We start from the raw sequence: 15,995 nt of genomic DNA, 5'->3' as shown, positions 1-15,995 counted from the left end.
TATAGATTCTTCATTAGCAGGGTGACAGAGACATACTGTAGGAAGTCCAGGAAGGACTGGTTGAGACAAGCCAGGGCCCTAGGCACACTACAACATGGATACCCGTGGCTCTGCCACTGTGCCACAGCCATTCCTTTACCATAGAGTTAGAGACAGCAGCATGGAGCTCCCTTGTGTCCCCAGGAATGGAAGTAGCTGTTTCATGAGCAAAAAGAGGCAAGAGTTACCCTGGTTTAGTGCAGCATCTGATGTGTTTCTGTTAGGGTGAGAGGCTTGGTCCATCTGCACTCTTCTCTTCCTGCCACATATATGGTCCGTTCTTGGAACAATTTTTGCAGGCCCTCCCCAATGCCATTACTTCTGTGTTTAGTTAATACTCCATTGAAATAAATGGGCAATTCCCCCCTCTGAGCGGTTCTTTTAAGCACTAGTGTGCATCAGCTATATACAGCACATTTTTTCAAGTTTTTCTTTACAACCATATGGACTAGGAACATTTTTTTTAATCTGGCCCCAAGGAAAAGTCCTAAAAATGTTGTGGAAGCTGAAGAGACTAGTTTATGAGAAATGGTTAAAAATAAATATATATATAGCTTGACTAAGCAACAACTAAGTGGGACAAATATCTGAGTGATGTTAGAAGCAAAGAGAGAGTGAAAGGACTTATTTAGGATAGAACTGCCAGCTGCTGGCAGGAGTAATGAGATGGAATTTACAAAGGGAGCACTGAAATTGAAGATAAGGTAAACCTTGCTGTGATCTAAGAAGATATGGAATAGTCCCTCAACAGAAATGGTAGAAACCCCATTGCTTAGTATATCTAATGAAGCTGGTTGGAAAAAATCTGATGGAAAAAGGCTGATTTATCAAAATTGAAACATTTCATGGAGATGGTTAGATTTTTGACAACGTTTCTATGGAACCTAGGTAGGGTTCTGACTGGTCAGGACCCTGTCTGGTTTATCGCCAGCTCACCTGCCTGGATTCTTGGCAGCCTGCCTGCTGGACTGCCTTGGATTTGAGGACCCCAGGGTTTCCAGGGTCTACAGCTCCAGGGCAGCCCACCAGGCAGACTGCCCCAGAACCTGGGCTGTATTCCTTTTTGCAGAGATTTTAAAAGTGTTGGGTTTTGTTCCAATTTGGAACAATTTGGAACAAAACCAAATTCTGAAATATCTAAATTCTCCACGAAATAGAAATACTTTTCTCTGCCTAGCTCTAATATTTGACATTAGACTAAATAAAGCACTAGATGATATTTGCAAGAGAATATCCTACACTGGCAGAGAGAGATTGAGAGGCAGGGTTTGCGTTTTACATCTATGATTCTACAATGCATTTACCCAGGGGCTATGGTCAAGATTTTCAAAAGAGCCCAGCTCCCATTTAGGCACCTAAACAGGGGCCACAGCTTCACAAGAGCTCAGAATTTAATAAAATGACCTCTTTTGAATGTTAGTTATAGAATAACAGAAAAGTACAGTTGGAAAAGACTCCCTGCTCATGCAATATTGTTTCCTACTACACATGATCTTACCCATCGTCATTATAACACCTTCACCTTCCTCTGTAAGATTGTTCTCTATCAAATATTTGGCCTAGTTCAGATTTAAATTAATGTAAGTATAACATACATGGAAACAAATCTGCATGTCCCTAAATTATTGTACTGCTGTTGCCGTAGTGAAAGTCATAAATGTGTCTTCAATTCACTTTTCTCTCTGTTTGTTTTAAAAAAATCAATTCCGTTTTAGAAGCAAATACTTGAATTTCATATGGGTCCTGGTCTTTTTGTCATTCAAGTCAATAGTAAATTCCCATTCATTTCAAGGAGTGGCAGTTGACCTAATAACAGCTTGGATACAGGGGGTAAAAAACAGGGAGAAATTTCTGAGAATATCCTCCAATTATATATAGCTGCACTCATTATAATGGCAGTTTTAATTCTTCCCTTTGAGATAAAGTCAATACTATTGTGGATGTATAGTCTTTTCTATTAAATGCTCTCTAATTATGCATTCCTCTGATTTCTTTGGAAATGTATACATATTCTAGCCTAAAAAACATATCTACTGCTAAAGCCATTACATCATCATCCCTAATGTTATGTCTGACCACCCCAAATTGATATGGAAGATAATAATTACTACTACTACTACTACTACTAATTAAAATTAGCATTTATATAGCACTCTGTGAACCTGATTCTCCTTTGTCTTTCACTAACTCCAGTCATATACCTGTACAAAGTAGCTGCAAAATACTGCTAAGTTAGAAAGATGGTATTTTACATTCACTTTGCACAGATGTAAATGATTGCACAGTGTGACAAGCAGTGGAGAATCAGGCCCCAAAGCATGCTACAGCTATTAACAACTGTGGCTGCTAGTGCTTGGGTGCAGAAGGTTGGAGCAGGGGTGAAAAGTAGCCTTTCCCCATCTCTTCCATCCCTGCACAGGAGGCTGACATAATTTGGCTAGAGTGAGCAAATACTGAGCCCAGCTTGCATTGGAGATTGCACTAGCCTAAATCTGAGGCGACAGGAACGGGAAGTGTAAGCTCTATATTGTTTTTAAGTTGTTGTTTTCTAGACTCAAAGAAGAAAATAAAAAAAGACCAGACATAACATTTCTATGAAGGGGAAAGCGGAACATGCTCCTCATTCCAGCTGAGGCTCCATCTTGAGTTGCTGCACAGCCCTACCCCAGCAGAGACATAGGCAAACTTCTTCCATTTAAAGGTGCAGTATCCAGAAAATAGAATCAAAACTATGTACACCACCAGTTAAACTCTGTTTTGCAAGAAAAACTAAAAAAGAATGGCTTTTGCTCCTTTCAGTTTTAAGTGAATTCCTCCCCCAGAGAATTTCTTTTCTAAAAATACTCAAAGTATATGTAAATTGTAACATGTTCAGATGCATTCACTCATACACAATTATTTCTCTTGTTTATTTTTTTAAGATTACTTTATATGCATATTTATTTACACCATAACTTTTTCCAAGATAATAATATCCTTGTTTTACAATGGTGTATATATACCGCAACATAGATGGGGAATCAGCCAATTATTTAAATGAAAGAACTATTGAATTAGGAGGATAAACTAAAAACAGATTATCATAATATATAAATTACACAACCACATCAGAGTGCATGAGGTTGACCGCTGTTTAAATTTGTTATTGTGTTCTGAGACTCTCCGTAAAATGCTGATTTCTGCTTGGCTGCTTACCACAATACTTGTATAAAGAACAGAGAGAAGAATAATGTGTACCTCCATGTTCAGAACCCCACATTTACAATTTTATGATCTCTGTTTGGATGTGACACCTGGAGTAGTTCAGATTATGTTACCAGCTAATGAACAGCACAGCAACCTGCAGTGATTTGTTGACTACTCTCCTGACACCTAACACGTGTATATATACAGACCAGAACAGGGGTTTAACCAGCTCTTTGCCATACAACATGGACCACATGTCATGAGGAAAGGAAAACTACATAGAAGAAAAAGAAAGTGCTAGTACATGGAGACAGAGGACATATCAGGCCCATGTTTGCAATTAAATGGAAGTTTAATGCCTATTTAGGTATTTACCTAAGCATATTGGGTGGTTAGATACTGACATTAATTACACTGGTGTCAATCTGGAGCACCACCCATTTTCTTCACTGAACTTATTCTAGATTTGTAGAAGTGTAACTAAGTCTGTTGTGTGTGTGTGTGTATTTATTGATTTATTTATTTTTTAAAGATAGGCTGTCTAGAGTGTTGTATAGTTCTCCTCTGGTTCTAGCCAGGATCTAGGGATTCAACTGGCACATGCTTGACCAATGAGAATAGATACAATCATGATGTGACAAATTTCTTTATGGAAAAAAATTGTGGCAACACTGTAAAAGTGGACTGGACTTCCTCCAAATCAAGAATTGTTAAGAATATGGCAAGAACAATGGAGTAAGTTTAAGAACAGACCACAGATGTAGTGTTTTCAGGAATACTTCTGGTGCCACAAGCAAAGTTAGGTTGCATAGGTTTGTGATAGATTAAAATCTGAAAATGTATGTATGAGTGTTTCAGTCTTCACGAGTAAATTAATGAAGTCTTTGTTTAGCAAGATAATAAGTTGGATGGGATACAGTATTGAAAGAAGAGACATCAATGCACTGGAATGTTCAATGTTCAAGGAATAGATAGAGCTTTAGGGAAAAAAAAGTTAAGCTAATGGACAGGGATTTTCACAGAAGCCAGAGGAGAGGAAGAAAGAATGTGCACCTATCTGCTTGTTTTAGTTCTGAGAATTTGATGTGATTGGAGAAAATAATGTTCAGCAGTAAAACCAGAAACATAGGTCTAAAAGAGGAGCGGGGGGAAAGGGAAGAATGTTAAAAGAAAACATTCATGAAATAGGATTAAAAACCCAGAATGTAATAAAGAGGTCAGGGGATGTTTTTTAAGTATCTTGCCTGTGTACAAATGCAAGACGCATGACAAAGAAAACAGGGAGACTAGACGTGCACCATATGAGCACAAAGAATGTTGGCATCGTTGATTTAACTGGAACATAGTAAGGAAGCAAAAATCTGTTATGGATAAATAATGTAAGATAATATATATCAAGGAGAACAGATGGGAGGAACTAACTTTAACTAGAGGAAGATTTGGGAGTAAATAGGATACAAGATTATGGAAAACCTGTGGGTGTGGTGGAACAGCTGTTGTTGGAAGCTGAAGACAATACAAATGGAATAGCCCCTCTTTGGAGTTTCCAATCTCCCTATCAGGGGGCAGTAAAAACAAATACCCTATCAGAAATTTTTAGAGTAAAATTTGGACTGGATTTCTATATGTATGTTCCTATTTGTGGAAGACCAGAGCACCTAGAAACACTGCTGAACTTTAGAGTCCCCATCAGCAGTGACAGTCACACTCACTGGTTTTTCAATTGCTGATTGGGGTCTAGTATATCTGAAATATAAGTAAGTAGAACTGGTCAGAAAACATTTTCTGTGAAAAATCAAAATATTTAGGGTGAAACCCAGTTGTGATATGCCATCAATTTTGATATGCTTTATTCTTCCATTCTCCTCTATAGGTTGAGTTCCCCTGATCAGACTACATCTCCCATGAGGCACCACAGTCTCTTGGCAAGGGGAAGAAGTAAGTCATGGGAGTCTTCTGGCCACAGGGCATCATGGGGATGAAATTTAGCTGGGGAACCTGGCTTATAAAGAGAAAGGGGTAAGATGCAACCAGACCAAAACTCCCATGAGACATCACCTCACCAGCATTTTGGAATTACAATATTTCCATTTTCAGGAATTCTGTTTTTTGACAAAAAATTGAAATTGTCATCTGAAAACAATCACTTTTCACAGAAAGAATTCATTTAGTAAACCAACTTTCCATCAAAAAAAAGTTTTGACATATATGTGTACACACACACACACAAAATGACCAGCCCAAAGTGTAAGTGATCTCTTTCTTATCTGAAAATAACTATTTCAGTTATTCATTGTAGCCTGATCCTGGACCACTGAAGTCATGGGACTTTTGCCACTGCCTTCAATACAAGTATAATCGATCTGTTTTTTCTGAACAATGATTTTAGTCATGATTTTTTAAGATTTGTTTGCTAAGCATTAGTATGAACCTCTGGATCAGAAGAAGCAACATGGTATAAGCAGAGACCTTAGAAATGGCTGTGAATATACAGGAATTGAGGTTTAGGGAGATGATTATAGTAGCGTGTGTGACATAAACCTCTACTAATAAGGGCAATGAGGGCTTAAAGAGAAACCTGAAAAACAGGAAACCTGAAAAGAACCTATACAGAGGGATAAAGGAGAGCAGAGAGGTGATAGTTGCTTTACAGCAGGGGTAGGCAACCTATGGCACGCGTGCCGGAGGCGGCACATGAGCTGATTTTCAGTGGCACTCACACTGCCCGTGTCCTGGCCACCAGTCTGGGGGGCTCTGCATTTTAATTTAATTTTAAATGAAGCTTCTTAAACATTTTAAAAACCTTATTTACTTTACACACAACAATAGTTTAGTTATATATTATAGAATGAGACCGTCTACAAACATTAAAATGTATTGCTGGCACTTGAAACTTTAAATTAGAGTGAATAAATGAAGACTCGGCACACCACTTCTGAAAGGTTGCTGACCCCTACTTTACAGTATATATGGCTTTGGTGACTGACATTCTGCTAAGGGAAGTTTGAAATAATTGTGCATAAGTTAGCTGACTAATAGGGAAACAGTTACTTCATACAAGTATTTTCAGACTATAAATAACAAGCAACAATTATTATTATTTCATTTGGTCAAACCCGGGTTAGCTAGGGTTAACCAAACTGAGAAAAGAAACAATTAAGATAATTTTTTTCTGATATTCACTTTATGTTCAGATCAGTTATGCTATGGTGTGGTTTTCCTTAAGAAGTGGGGGCAGCCCCATTGTGTAAGACACTTACAGGGACGGCTCTAGGTATTTTGCTGCCCTAAGCATTGCAGGCAGGCTGCCCTCGGCGGCTTGCCTGTGGGAGGTCCCTGGGCCCGCGGATTCGGCGGCACGCCTGTGGGAGGTCCACTGAAGCCATGGGTCCTGCAGACCCTCCGCAGGCAAGCCGCCGAAGGCAACCTGCCTGCTGCCCTTGCGGCGACCAGCAGAGCGCCCCCCGTGCCTTGCCACCCCAGGCACGCGCTTGGCGTGCTGGTGCCTGGAGCCGCCCTGGACACTTAAGACAGAACTGGATGAAGAACTAGGATTTTATTATGACAGATGCAAAGCACAGCTATTGATGAGTTGCAGGTGTTCAGAATCACTGGTGCTTTGGCCCGTGGAAAATAAGCTCTTGAGAACAGTCTTGTGGTGGCAGAGAGTGGACTAGATAAACCGAATAGGGCTTTTCATCTCTATCTTCTATGTTTCTCTGGCCCTACAGAGATGGTATGACCTCATCTTGTTCCTTCAGTTTCTAATGTTCCTACCAGTTTAGAGTTTAAGATAATGCATGGTATTTCGTGGAATTTCTCCCATCATACAAATCTCTTATAAAAATCCAATGTTTTTATACAATGCCAAGGCTTCAGTGCTTATTGGAGTGCTGACCACTTTTATTTTTATTCTTGAAATATGCATAATTGTGATAGATAATATGTCCTCCTGCCAAGACAAATGACACACACTGTTCTCAGCTTTTTTTTTCATGAATCCATATTTAGCAAAGCATTTAAGAACTAACATTCAGGGTTTTACCTTTTATAGATTTTTAGCTAGTCTGGTTAGACATAATATCTTCTAAAGGATTTCAGCTGCTAGAGTGTTTTCCAAACTTTGAAGATAACAAAACAAAGAAAATACTTTCTATATCTTGAGAATACTGAAACCTTCTAACAGCTTGAAAAATCTTGAGAATACTGAAACCTTCTAGCAGTCTGCTGCACCTCATATTTTCAGGTAACTGGCAGGAACAGTAATCATCTACAGCTTAGTTCACTCTATTAAATATGAGTAATAAACATATTGATCATAATGGGTCTCTGAGCTGATAAGGCATTTCTTGTGGATGAAACACACATGGCTTTAATGTACTTAATATAGTTCTCTAAATAACCACCATAAGTTATATTTTAAAATGATGCAGGACAGCAATAGAACTCCGATCTACTCTTCCAAACTGCCTGTAGCGCACTATCACTGAAGGTAAGAAATTGATTAGGCACAAGACAAAAATATATAAATAATTAATAGGAAACCTACCTATGTAGTAAGGTTTGACGCTCTGAATTACAATAATTTTAACTTTATTGTCCCATGATAAAATGTGAGCAATGCTTTTAGCTAATTGAAACTGATACTGAAAATGAAATGCACCATTTCTCTAGCAGTGTAACTAATGTAATGCAATATAGTTTCCATAAAGAGAATGAGATCCAACATCTTATTAGAATTTTAAACATATATTTTAAATGGAAACATTCTTTTGAATATGAAAGCAGTTTACTACCTAATTCTGGCAGACAGTGGTGTAATAAATAGCCAGATTTAAAATTAGAGCAAAGTTAAATGCACATTATAATTTGCCAAGTTTATATTATAACATTTTTTTCCTCAAATGTTTATTTGTCAACAAGTTAAATTATTACATCAAATCAATCTCAACCCTTAACTAAAAGTAACCCTACTCTAAGAGAAAGTATTTAGTAGATAATACGTCTAACAGCAATATAGTTGGTTCAGATTGACCTAAATTGGCAGAAAACACGAGGATCTTCTTAAATCTAATCCTGGAGGGAATAGTTTAGAGGCCTAAGCAACAGGTTTGGAATACTTATATTCTATTGAACCATCGGGTCAATTCCTGGCAGCACTAATTTTGCCCTTCATCCTTCCAAGTTATGATGGCTGAGTACCACACAGAACTTAAAAATAAAGGTCACCTTTGCTTGCCTAGAGATTGAATATTCCATGGCATTCTTCTAGAATTAGGAGTTGCCATTCTATTCTTGGCCAGAAATTCCCCTCCTTTTGCAGTGTGTTTGCAGGACTGGGTTCATAGTTTGTGGGACTCCTGGGATGAAAGGTTGTATAGAAATAGAAATGTAATTATATGTAAAATGATGCCTTGTAGCATTAGATTTCTAGCTTTACATAGGAGTTGAAGTCTTTAGAATCCAGTTTACCTCCAACATTCTGTTCATTAGTCATATTAAATTTAAAGTCTAAAGTTTACTGAATTGCATATAGTCTTCTCAATTATGATGTTCATCCATTAGGCACTACCTCTTTGAATGTCCATGTCTTACTCCCAAGAAATGTATAGTATTTATGAATGAGTGTGCTAAGCATTATGTGTTTTAAGCATTTGGGGCCCTATATGGCTTTTAAAAACTTCTCTAATGTAAATGAAAAGTGTCTATAATCAATTGAAAACAATTTAAATAATTTTTAGAAGCTATCTGAAATAAGTATGGAAAAAAGGCACAACATTTATGAAAAATGAATGTTTTGGCAACATCATCTCTCTCTCTCTCTCTCGTCAGTTTTCCATCAGAGATTATGTCTTACTGGCACATTTAGCGTCAGGAGTTTTATCAGTCTATGTAGCTGCTATGTCTCCTACTCGTAACTCCAAACACTTAAGCAAAATATGAGTGCTCCCCCAATAGTGAATTGATTCATTCACTTTTCTTTGTAGTCAAGAGATTAGTTCAAATGGCATTTGAAGAGATGTGAGTGATACTTCCAGCTGTAGGACTTTAAGGGACGTTTCTCAATAATGCCCTCCTTTTGCATTTACTAAACTTCATACAGGCCATCACTTGCATGAGCACTTTGCAAAAGCTGCACACCTATATTTTAAAATGTAATATCTGAGCATGCAAGCTATAAAATGTACTCTCGTGAACTTGCGGGTACTGCATGGAGGCTGAGGCTGCATTGGAAATTTGTCTTTTTGTCTTGTTTGTCATTCATTTTATAGTAGTTTTTGATGTGTTTATTCAGTACAGGAGGAATAGAGATTGGACCATTGCTCATGGTAATATCACTGACTTCACGCTCCACCCCTGCTCCCCAAGATGCCAGTCTGTGGAATATTGTAATAGAGGTCCTGGATGCTTTTTGTTCCATCCACCAGAGTAAATTCTAGATTTACACTGGTGCAATAGAGAGGAAAAAATAGAGGGTGTGTAAATAACTTTTTCCAATCCTCACCCATACCGCCTCTCCCCATCACACACCTTTTATCCCCTAACATGCTGTAAAACAAGCATACTTCTCTTTTCTGGCTTTTATTCATGGCAGTTGTTAAAATATTAGATAATGTTTTGGACATGCACGTGTGCTGGGTGGTGGAATTACATTAAAATCTAGAAATACAATGCTAAAAATAAATTACCCTCATTCCACATATGGTCACAATCAGTGTTCTTAAGCTTTGCCCTCTCTAATGTTACTGTACTTGTAGCATGGAACTTAAAGTGAGGTTATAGTATATAAATGTCATGCATTTGATGCTAGTTTTCTATAATTTGTGCTAGTTAACCTGGTGGATAGTTTACTATAGCTCCCTCTAGATATATCAAACAGATTGTGGAAGGTTTGAAACAGTCATAACTTGCTTGGCAACCCTCTGAAAAATTACAAGATTTACTAGTTTAATGGTGTACAGACATCTGTCTCCCTACAAAAAACCCAACAACAATATTTTACAACATCCAGGATCCATGAGATCACACATTTTTCTGAATGGTGATGAATTACAGGCTACCTTTTTAGGTTGGAGACAGAAAGTAAAGGGAGGAATTGGAATAAAATGGTGTAAAAGGTAAGAAGTAGAACATGTTGGTGCTTATTACTTGTAGACAGGCATAGCAGTGGAGTGGGGTCACATGGAAACTCTGAGATCATTTAAAATAAAATTTGAGGGACTTGGTCAGTAGATGTTAGGATTTAGAGGTCAGTTTCAGAGAAGCAAAGAAGAAACCCCTAAAGTATTAATTTGAGCCATTTTGGTTGAAAGTCTACCACAGCTATATATTCATTCACTGGCCCTGAGAAAGTATATGGCTAATTCCCTCAGAGACGTCATTCTCAATGCCCCATTCATCTCTTCCTTCTACTCCCATCACTGTTCCCTTCCCAATCTGCCCCCTCTGATATCAGAATATCAGTTCTCAAAGATACCCTCTCCTCATTCAAATTACTCATAAAAGCTTGCTTATTTCATAGATCCTACAAGTTGTAAACCCATGTGACAGTTATGAAACATCAAACCCAAATTCCCTTTGAACTATCTAAGAAAGAATAAAATAAATTAATAAACATAAAACATAAGAGACTAATAATAAATCATTCTAAATGCTTATGTTTTGGTGTAAAACATTCAAAATACACTCTCCCTCTTCCCTTTTCATCTAGATGTGCAGTTCATATGTCTCTTTTTTTCACCTTGCATGCTGTTTGATTCCTCTGATCTTCGGGAACAGAATTCACTAATCTAATTAGAACTGCTGGAAAGAGTCTTTTACATTTTGCAACAAGAATATGGAATGTGCTTTCCTTTTTAACTCCCATACCAAGGGAATCAATTACCTGCAGTTTTCACAACAGTGTGAAAAGCTTATCTGCTTTTCTTGGCATTAAGACCCTGCTGCAAGATTTTTAATGGGTTTTGATGTTTTCTTGTCATCTTTTTCTTTGTTTTATTTGTACATCTTTTATAGGCTTATGTCAGTGGATATTCTCATTGCTATTATGGCATATACAACAAAAACAGTTGTACTGAATGAAGTCATGAGTATAAAAAACATTTAAAATATCTATAAACTTCTATTAACTGTATACAAAGTAGTGCACGCTTTGAAAGACCCAGTTATTTGTATAGTAGTTATTCTCTGCTATTTACAAATAGGCTAAAAAGATAAGTAATTTGTCCAAAACTGTACTTTTCATCACATTTTATATCAAATTCAGATAGTAATATTAATACTCATATTTACCACTAGAATTTTGCAGACTGCAGACTATCAAGACTCAGAACAAGGAAAGAACCAAAGCTATTTGCTTAGGATGTTGTCTCTAGTGACTCTTCTCAAAGTGAGAAAAGAGTAGAGCTATCAGGTCAAAAAAAGAACCACCGTGTGTCTTTCAAACAATAAACTGATACACACACATGCACACACAATATGTAATGATCATTTTGTCTACAATGGAAATGAAATCACTTGTTGAACGCAATTCATTACTACTAGTAGTATTACTATATATGCATTTTTTCAGAAAATGTGAAAGAAAATGTCATATCCTCTTGATGCGTGCAATGTAGTTGTAGCCGTGTAGTTATAGCTGATAAAAGACAATGTGGGGCATTAGTTCAAAAGTATATCAGAAAATGCTTAGGTAGCACCAGCAATAGGTTGCCTTTGGAGGTTCATCTATTTAAATTCAGACTCGTTGCAGCGCTGCTTGGCTTGTGAGAACTGACAAGATCATAACATAAGGTAGCTGCCAGCCACTGTAGTTTTTGTTCACCATCTATGTGGATTCAGTTTCCATCAGTGAAATGTATGTTATTTACTTGATTATGATTTATCAAACTCCTTACAGATACATCATTCAACTTAGAAGACATTTGAGATCATGCTTTACTAATATTAGCTCATTTCCTATTTTTTTTCTGAAAACTCAAAAACAAGAGTGTTCTTTTCTGAATGCTAAAGAAATTCAGAGGGCCAGATTGCCCATAGGAAAGGTGTTGTGTGCAAGCCCATCACCAGCATCCCCACTTGCAGATGAGATTGTGCCTCCTGAGGTGCTCCCTGAACTTGCCCTGAGGTGACGTTGCATTGGGTAAATGCCCATGGCATCCAGCAAATTTGTTAGCAGACAAATCAGGGAACACACAAAATTGTTATTTATGCCTATTAAGTTCATGCTTGTGTATGCTGCTTGAAATAAAATATTTTGCCTAACAAAATAATTGGTCCATTGATAATACAGTTGAAGAGGGTATATAAGTACTACAAGAAACTACAAAAATATGTCCTTGGTTGCATGCATATGCATGCACACAGATAGATGCGCACACAAATTGAGTTAAATGCACACAACTTCCAATGTGAAATGCGACTCAGATTGTTTTGAACAAGTGGAAACAGGTGCATACCGTGCCTTCAAAGACAAGACCATAAACATTCAACTAAGAAACACAAGAAAGAGAAATGGCCTTCTTTTCCAAGTTCCATTTGAGCCAAATTCATACAGTGGTGTAAGGTTCATTTTGAAAACAGGAAGGAGATGTGATAGTTTATAGGTCATGGCATTTTCTGTTAGGTAGAGTAGCTAATGGCAACTGAAATCAAATTTATCTTATGGATGTTGGTTTGCTTTATTCATTTGGGTCCCTGAACTTCTCCCTCATATTCAGCTCTGCTTTATAGTACAAAAGTGCTAACATGGTAGATTTATACCTTCATCTTTGGCCCAGTTTATATATTTAATTTCAGTTTTTCAAATGTTTTGGGATCGGTTAGGGTTGGTGTTTCTGTCTGAGGAAGTTGAGCTCTTCCAGGAAATAAGTGGAAAAGTTTACTGTTTCAGTTTAAGAAAAGCTGTTTAAAAAAATCTTTCCTCAGCCTGCAATGGATGTAGCAGGAAAATGGGATGGCAACAATCTATCTGTGTCAGCAAGGAGGTTATAGTACAAGGACATACTCACATCTCTTATGTTATTTCTAGTGGGTTTGTTTGTTTTTTGTTGTGGGTTTGGGTGGATTTTTATTCTCCCCCCCACATGAGGTTGTGCACAAGCCTGCTTAAAATCCATGGTGACATTAATGATGAATTATAATGCCCACTGTGCTGTACTTTGAACACTAATCAGCCTTCGTGTTTCCTTATATCATGTACCGTATATACACTATGACTTGGCTGGAATGAGAAAATGCAACACTTACTCTGATTGTTCTTATAATGATCAAACAATAACACAGTTTGACCGAAGTTTTATAAACCATAATGTTGTAAAACAAAACCAGCATAAACTGGATTGAGTGCGGAAGGTGTGTAGGGTTGTTTTTTTTTTAAGTTAATTAAAAGCACGTGAAACTGCCCATCTGTTTAGTTGTACTTTTCAGAGTATGAAGGCAAATCAATATTTTGGACATTTGTAGAGTCAATTTGAAGGGCATTAAGTGAAGCTTATCTGAAGGTTAAGAAGCAAAACATATCAACCATTCTTAAATTCACACTGAGAATAAAGTTATGTATAAATTCCACTGGTCTATTGTTCTATTAGGTGGAGAAAAAATTGTCAGCCAAAGTTTACTTTACAATTTCTCCTGTAATATCTATAAGATATCATCACTTAAATGTCTGCAACATTTGGTTTATATTTAACATATTATATGTCAACAGGCATGAGTTACAACACTATGAGAAGGTTTAGAAGCAACGGCACCAGATGGAGAAATAGGTTAATAGGAAAATGATGCACTTGAAGAAAAGATGACTTCAAATATGGATTTGCTCAAGATGGAAAATGAACATGAGGGTTCCTCAGCCTTGTGCCCAATAAGTATTTGTCCACATCTCAAAACCACCACAGAGCCAGATATCTGTTAAATGAGAGACAAGAATGATATGTATTTGCACATCTACTTTTGTGCACATAATTGTCATTTGCAAATGAGTATTTAGTTACCTTGTTAAATGCATACAGTAAATACACGTTGAGTTGTAATCCATCTGACAGTACCTAATATGTAGTACAGGTGTTGGTTCTTGCACATAGTCACAATCAGTATCATTGTGGGTAACCAACATATGAAATATCTTAACTGTATGAGCAATAACAACCAAACAAAATTGCTAATCACAATGTCATAAATTGTAATACCATGAAAGTCAAATAAAAGTGCAGGAGGTCAGCTTTGAAAACAGAAATTATACTGAAATTACACTTTAAAATGTGTAGAAAATTGATTTTTCAATACATTCACTGTGGGTAGTCAGTTCCTGATAGAGCACAAGGCCTCCCCTTTAAAGGTAAGAGCTTCATAGCTACAGCATCTGATCAGAATAATTCACAGATTCTGATGTTCAGAAATAGAGGCCCAAAGTCCAAACACATTTGTTGCATGTGCACTTAGGTGCCTACTTTCACATACTCTTATCACAGTTGTACAAGCCGTGTTTAGGTATATTTGAATACTTCAGATCTGATTCTCCTCCTGCATTAATTTAACATTGAATCTTTCTGTTGGTTTCAGCAAAGTTACTCCTTACTTATACTGTTGTGGGTGAAGTCAGAATCAGGCCTTCAGTTTCTATATTTCATCTCTATTTATCCTTTTCTCATGCTCCCAAAATGGATGGAGAACACCAATTATTTGATATCAGCATCTTTGGATGTCTTAGAATTGTTTTTGTACTGTATTTTACTGCTAGATGGCTTATGATGTCTCATATTATAATAATATTTACTATGGTTGAAATACATTGGCCATCTCAGTGACTTGATAGCAGGATATTGTACTGCCATATAGAAGGCCAAAGGTTAGAAGCAACCTCAGGACTACAGATGAATAGACCAAAAATGTTCTGAACATTTTATCTAAGCTCCAAAAGTTTTAGATTCTCCACATCTATTTTAATATTTTGTTTATTTGTATTTCTTGCTTAGCCATTTCTCTGACTACAAATAGAAACCCCCTGCATCCTAAACCAGCTGCTCCAAGCCTCCCACCCAGCTTCACTTGCTATCCTGACTTCTTATGCTACTTTATTCCTGCTGCAGCAGGGCTCAGCTACTCTTCCTCCTTTATTTTGTCAACATCGGCTGAGCATGATCATTTTTTAATCTCTCTTCTGCATTGCCTTCCTGATGCCCACAAACCAGTATGGCACCTCTGTCAAGGTCTCTAAAGAGAGGAATGTTATGGCATGGAGACTTGCAAGAAACCCTCATATCAAGAGTAGCATAACAGACGTGCATCTATAATATTGTTCTGAGGAGTAGTGGCTTTAAAGATGAGAGAAAAAGATTATGGGGGTAAGGACTGCTTGGATCGTAGGGAGTTGTCTCTTGGGGAAGGGGAGAACAGCAGAGAGAAAAAGGAAGAGGCTCTTCAGGAGCAAGGAACATTCAATCATTAAATGTGTTCATCTGAAAATCAACATTTTGTAGCTTGCAGACTAAAACTTACCTGAATATTGTTGCCTTTCCTGAATTGCTGTGCAGACACCAGAAGTAGGAGCTTTTGACATAATTTTGACATAATTTTACCTCAATACACTTAATTTACAATTGCACAAATTGAAAGATACTCATGTACAAACCAATATCAATTTTAAGACTCTTGTTTGTTGCCAGCAAACAGCACACACTGTAAAAAACGATACATGGAAACTAAACAAGAAATGCTAAAGTTCAGATGAACTTTGGGGAGAAACCTCAGTGTTGCCAACTCTTATGATT

The 15,995-nt window shown here is 37.2% G+C and overlaps 1 long non-coding RNA gene across 2 annotated transcripts in view; it reads left to right on the top strand.

Moving 5' to 3' along the window:
• Positions 1–14,053, top strand: part of LOC120407032 — a 111,396-nt gene extending 97,343 nt beyond the window's left edge. For both annotated transcript variants that reach the window (XR_005599754.1, XR_005599755.1), the window contains 3 exons: positions 2,592–2,740; positions 5,099–5,163; positions 13,934–14,053. This is a non-coding gene — a long non-coding RNA (uncharacterized LOC120407032). The remainder of the gene's footprint in view (positions 1–2,591; positions 2,741–5,098; positions 5,164–13,933) is intronic.
• The last annotated feature ends 1,942 nt before the right edge of the window (positions 14,054–15,995 follow it).

This window comes from Mauremys reevesii, linkage group 5, assembly GCF_016161935.1.
Source record: "Mauremys reevesii isolate NIE-2019 linkage group 5, ASM1616193v1, whole genome shotgun sequence".
In the NCBI taxonomy this organism is placed as follows: domain Eukaryota; kingdom Metazoa; phylum Chordata; order Testudines; family Geoemydidae; genus Mauremys; species Mauremys reevesii.
The sequence above is the reverse complement of the archived record's forward strand: the minus strand, read 5'-3'. Positions and strand labels throughout refer to the sequence as shown.